The sequence below is a fragment of the Papio anubis genome, chromosome 5 (genome assembly GCF_008728515.1).
Source record: "Papio anubis isolate 15944 chromosome 5, Panubis1.0, whole genome shotgun sequence".
Taxonomy (NCBI): Eukaryota; Metazoa; Chordata; class Mammalia; order Primates; family Cercopithecidae; genus Papio; species Papio anubis.
In genome coordinates this window covers 172,385,680-172,391,679 of record NC_044980.1, presented here as the reverse complement: position 1 = coordinate 172,391,679, position 6,000 = coordinate 172,385,680, and positions in this window count along the sequence as shown.

Below are 6,000 nucleotides of genomic sequence, written 5' to 3'. Positions count from 1 at the left end.
GCCTCCCAAGTGGCTGGGACTACAGGTATGCACCACAAAGCCCGGCTAATTTTTGTATTTTTAGTAGAGACGGGTTTCATCATTTTGGCCAGGCTGGTCTCAAACTGCTGACCTCAAGTGACCTGCCCGCCTCAGTCTCCCAAAGTGCTGGGATTACAGGCATGAGTGACTGCATCCAGCCACTCTTAGTAATTTTAACTTTAATGTAAAACCTGGGCCAGGAGCAGTGGCTCATGCCTGTAATCCCAGCAGACTGGGAGGCTGAGGTGGGTGGATCACAAGGTCAGGAGTTCAAGACCAGCCGGGCCAACATGGTGAAACCCCATCTCTACTAAAAACACAAAATTAGTCAGGTGTGGTGGCACTTGCCTATAATCCCAGCTACTTAGGAGGCTGAGACAGGAGAATTGCTTGAACCTGGGAGGCAGAGGTTACAGGGAGCCGAGATTGTGCCACTGCACTCCAGCCTTGGCGACAGAGCGAGATGTCCTCTCGAAAACAAAAAATAAAAATAAACAAACAAACAAAAAACTGGTAAGGTTTTTTTTTTTTTTTTTGAGTCAGAGTTTCACTCTGTCCTCCAGGCTGGAGTGAAGTGGCACGATCTTGGTTCACTACAACTTCTGCCTCCTAGGTTCAAGCAATTATCCTGCCGCAGCCTCCCAAGTAGCTATGATTACAAGTGTGCACCACCATGTCTGGCTAATTTTTGTGTTTTCAGTAGAGATGGGGACTTCTCCATGTTGGCCAGGCTGGTCTTGAACTCCTGGCCTCAAGTGATCTGCCCGCCTCGGCCTCCCAAAGTGCTGGGATTACAGGCGCGAGCCACCAAGCCTGGCCAAAACCTGGTAAATTGTTTTATTAAATGCTAGGTGCAGCCAAGGTTTGACTCCTTCCAGCATAATTAAGGATGTGGTTAGTTCCATGTGTCCCCAGGCCACCAACTGGGAAGCAGCAAGTCAAATAGTTCTCAAAACCCAAAAGGCAGTTCATAACCTTCAAACATTTAGCAAGCTAGTACCTAACCTGAATAATTATTTTATTATTTTTATGTTTTATATTTTTTGAGACTGAGTCTTGCTCTGTCGCCCAGGCTAGAGTGCAGTGTGGCGATCTTGGCTCACTGCAACCTCTGCTTCCCGGGTTCAAGAGATTTTCCTGTCTCAGCCTCCTGAGAAGCTGGGACTACAGGCGCCCGCCATCACGCCCAGCTAATTTTTGTATTTTTAGTAGAGACACAGTTTCACCATGTTGGCCAGGCTGGTCTCGAACTCCTAACCTTGTGATCTGCCCGCCTCGGCCTCCCGAAGTGCTGGGATTACATGTGTGAGCCACGGTGTCCAGTCTAACCTGCATAATTTATTAGTCCACCTATTTATATTTTGATGACATCCACTTTTTGCCAATAATCTTTAAGGCTATTTTTATTTCTTAAAGATTAGAGTCATGTGAATTGAAAAGTCTTCCCTTTAAAAAATATTTGATCTGGCTGGGCACGGTGGCTCATGCCTGTAATCCCAGCACTTTGGGAGGCCAAGGTGGGTGGATTACCTGAGGTCAGGAGTTCGAGGCCAGCCTGGCCAACATGGTGAAGCCCTGTCTCTACTAAAAATGCAAAAATTAGGCCAGGCATGGTTGCTCATGCCTGTAATCACAGCACTTTGGGAGGCCGAGGTGGGCAGATCATGAGGTCAGGGGTTCGAGACCAGCCTGGCCATCATGGTGAAACCCCTGTCTCTACTAAAAATACAAAAATCAGCTGGGTGTAGTGGCGGGCGCCTGTAATATCAGCTCCTGGGGAGGCAGAGGCAGGAGAATCACTTGAACACAGGAGGCGGAGGTTGCAGTGAGCTGAGATCATGCCATTGTACTCCAGCCTGGGGCAACAGTGCAAGACTCTGTCTCAAAAATAAATAAATACATAAAAATAAAAAATGAAAACAAATTAGCCGGGCATGGTAGTGTGCGCCTGTAGTCCCAGCTATTTGGGAGGCAGAGGTAGGAGAATCACTTGAACCTGGGAGGTAGAGGTTGCAGTGAGCTGAGATCGTGCCACTGCACTCCAGCCTGGGCAACAGAGTGAGACTACATCTCAAAAAAAAAAAAAAAATTTTGATCCAAGTTCTTGACTTCCTTTAGGCCAACTAATTAGAGCTCTTTTTATAGACATTACACACACAACACATACACAGTTACACAGGCAGAATAAAAGCCAGTCCGCAGAAGATCCTTTGTTTGCCAATCTTTTATTTGGATCATTGGCCTCTGGGTGCTTTTAATCCCTGGGGTTCTATGAAGAAAACAGGTTTGTCGCAAAACAGGGTCTCTGGCACCTCCTGTTTTTCCGAAGGAGTCCGAGGTTATTAGAGCTTGAATATCTGCTTTTAATTAAGTTGACTTTTAACGATAGCACTCTTTAATACGGTCCTTTTAAAATTTATTACCCGACTTTACCCAGGCCAAATGGCCAGTATTCCTGGCTTTCAAACTTTACTAAAGGCTCGGAAAAAGGAAACTCCAACATGGTTCATGGAGGGGAGGGGAATCAACAAATAGCAAAAGGTCATGCAGATACCAAACCAGAAAAAACTCAGCTGGGAAGCCAGAATGAACTCTGAGACCCGGGAGGCTAAGCCATGCCTTGCCACAGGGTTACAGGCCATGTCCCCAAGGACATAAAACAAGATGGAGGCCTGCAGCAAAGTTTACTAGGGACCACACAGAAAGACACACAAAGCACACCAGATTGGCTACAGCTTAAGACCAAACTCATAAATCCTTTTTCACAATTAAAACTCCACAGAAAATATAAACGGTGATCCCCATTTTCCAGCCCAGCAAAACACCTTCCAAATGGAAAAAAAAAAACTCCCTTAAAAGTCAACTTTTGGCAGGGGGCGCGGTGGCTCACACCTGTAATCCCAACACTTTGGGAGGCTGAGGTGGGCGGATCACGACATCAGGAGCTTGACACCATCCTGGCCAACATGGTGAAACCCCATCTCCACTAAAATACAAAAATTTAGCGAGAGGCGTGGCAGCGGTATGCAATTCCCAGCTACTGGGAGGCTGGGAGGCAGGAGAATAAACGAACTTCCGGAGGTGGAGCTTGCAGTGAGCCAAGATCGGGCCCTGCACTCCAGCCTGGGCATGAGACTCTGTCTCAAAAAATAAGGCAGGGGGTGGGGGTGGGTAGGGTGCGGTGGCTCATGCCTGTAATCCCAGCACTTGGGAGGCCGAGGCCGATCTGCAAGATCAGAGAATCCAGACCATCACAGCTAACAGGTGAAACTTTCTTGTCTCCCACTAAAAATACAAAAAAAATGAACTGGTGGTGGTGAGAGCCTGTAGTCCCTAGCTACTCGGGAGGCTGAGGCAGGAGAATGGCGTGAACCCAGGAGGTGGAGCTTGCAGTGAGCCGAGATAGCGTCTCCAGCCTGGGCAGCATTTAAGGAAGACCCCATCTCAAAAAAAAAAAAAAAAAAAAAAAAAAAAAATCAACTTCACTGACCGGTGGGAAAGAAAGAAAAAAGATTTCAAAATGCCTGGGGGCTGGATATACTGTAATCCCAGCACTCTGGGAGGCCGAAAGGCGAGGGTCACCTGAGTTCAGGAGTTAGAGACCAGCCTGGCCAGCATGGTGAAACCCATCTCTACTAAAAATACAAAAATTAGCAAGGCGGTGGTCCCACACCTGTTATCCCAACTACTTGGGAGGAGGCTGAGACAGGAGGTTCCTTCCGAACCCGGGAGGCGGAGGAGGTTGCAGTGGCGGAAGTGGAGCCACTGCACTCCAGCCTGGGTGGAAGAACCCATGCTTCTTATCTGTCAGAAGGAAGGAAAAGGCATGCAGAGACCAAGCCGCCTTCCCGACCCCCGGGAACAACGGGGGTGGGGTCACAGTTTCCCATATCCTCCCCCTCAGAAGTCCGAACATAAATAGGCTTAGAAAGAGAGGAAAAAGGCCGGGCGTGGTGGCTCACACCTGTAATCCCAGCAGCACTTTGGGAGGCAAGCCCCAGGTGGAGATCCCACTGAGGGGTCAGGAGATCGAGACCATCCTGGCTAACACAGTAAAAACCCTGTCTCTACTAAAACTGAAAAAAAATTAGCCAGGCGTGGCCGCGGGTATCTGTAGTCCCAGCTACTCAGGAGGCTGAGGCAGGAGAATGGAGTGAACCCGGGAGGTGGAGCTTGCAGTGAGCCGAGATTGCGCTACTGTACTCCAGCCTGGGCGAAAGAGCCAGATTCCGTCTCAAAAAAAAAAAAAAAGAGAGAGAGGAAAGAAATTTCTTGGTTTGCATCTCACTCACCCTTTCTCAAGCCCCATGTTGCACGCCAAACTGTTGTAGGACTTTCTCCTTAGTTCAGCTAAAAGCCAGGTTCTTGTCCCGTGGCTATCAGAGATTAATCTCGCAGACCCTTTGAAGGGTGAGAAAAATGTAATTTATTGGGCAAGAGGGAAAAAAGGGGAAACAGGGACTCTGAGAGAGTGCCGCTAGCTGGTCTCTCGCCTCACAGACAGAACCCCAGATTCCACCCAGAACAGAAGAGGCCAAGCTCCTCCCCAGCAAAGAGTGGGAGCTTCTGTGGCTCCACCCAGTTCTTTCAGTGCTTCGGCAGGTGGGAGTTTCTCCGGGACCCCTTTATACTTGGCTGTCTCACTTGGATTACAGGTGTAGGCCACAGTGCCCAGCTGACTCACTTTTTTTTTTTTTCCTTAAAAAAATTGTTGGCCTGGCCAAGTGCAGTGGCTCACGCTTGTAATCCCAGCACTTTGGGACGCCGAGGCGGGGCGATCACGAGGTCAGGAGATAGAGACCACGGTGAAACCCCCTCTCTACTAAAAATATAAAAAATTAGCCGGGCATGGTGGCGGGGCCTGTAGTCACAGCTACTCAGAAGGCTGAGGCAGGAGAATGGCGTGAACCTGGGAGGCGGAGCTTGCAGGAGGCGAGATAGCGCCACTGGGCTCCAGCCTGGGTGACAGAGCAAGCCTCCATCTCAAAAAAAAAAAAAAAAAAAAATTGTTGGCCCGCAGACATATGAAAAAATGTTCATCATCACTGGCCATCAGAGAAATGCAAATCAAAACTACAATGAGATACCATCTCACACCAGTTCGAATGGCTATCATTAAAAAGTCAGGAAACAACAGGTTCTGGAGAGGATAAGGAGAAATAGGAACACTTTTACACTGTCAGTGGGACTGTAAACTAGTTCAACCATTGTGGAAGATGGTGTGGCGATTCCTCAATGATCTAGAACTAGAAATACCATTTGACCCAGTCATCCCATTACTGGGTATATACCCAAGGGATTATAAATCATGCTGCTATAAAGACACATGCACACATATGTTTATTGCGGCACTATTCACAATAGCAAAGACTTGGAACCAACCCTAATGTCCATCAGTGATAGACTGGATTAAGAAAATGTGGCACATATACACTGTGGAATACTATGCAGCCATAAAAAAGGATGAGTTCATGCCCTTTGTAGGGACATAGATGAAGCTGGAAAAGGTCATTCTGAGCAAACTATCATAACGACAGAAAACCAAACACCACATGTTCTCACTCTTAGGTGGGAGTTGAACAATGAGAACACTTGGACACAGGAAGGGGAACATCACACACCAGGGCCTGTTGTGGGGTGGGGGAAGTGGGGAGGGATAGCATTAGGAGATACACCTAATGTAAATGATGAGTTAATGGGTGCAGCACACCAACATGGCACATGTATACATACATAACAAACCTGCATGTTGTGCACATGTACCCTAGAACTTAAAGTATAATAAAAAATAAAAATAAATTAAAATTAAAATTTAAAAAAATTGTTGGCCCGGCACGCTGGCTCACGCCTGTAATCCCAGCACTCTGGGAGGCCGAGGCAGGCGGATCACCTGAGGTCAGGAGTTGGAGACCAACCTGGCCAACATGGTGAAACCCCATCTCTACTAAAAATGCAAAAATTAGGTTGGGCGCCCCTGGT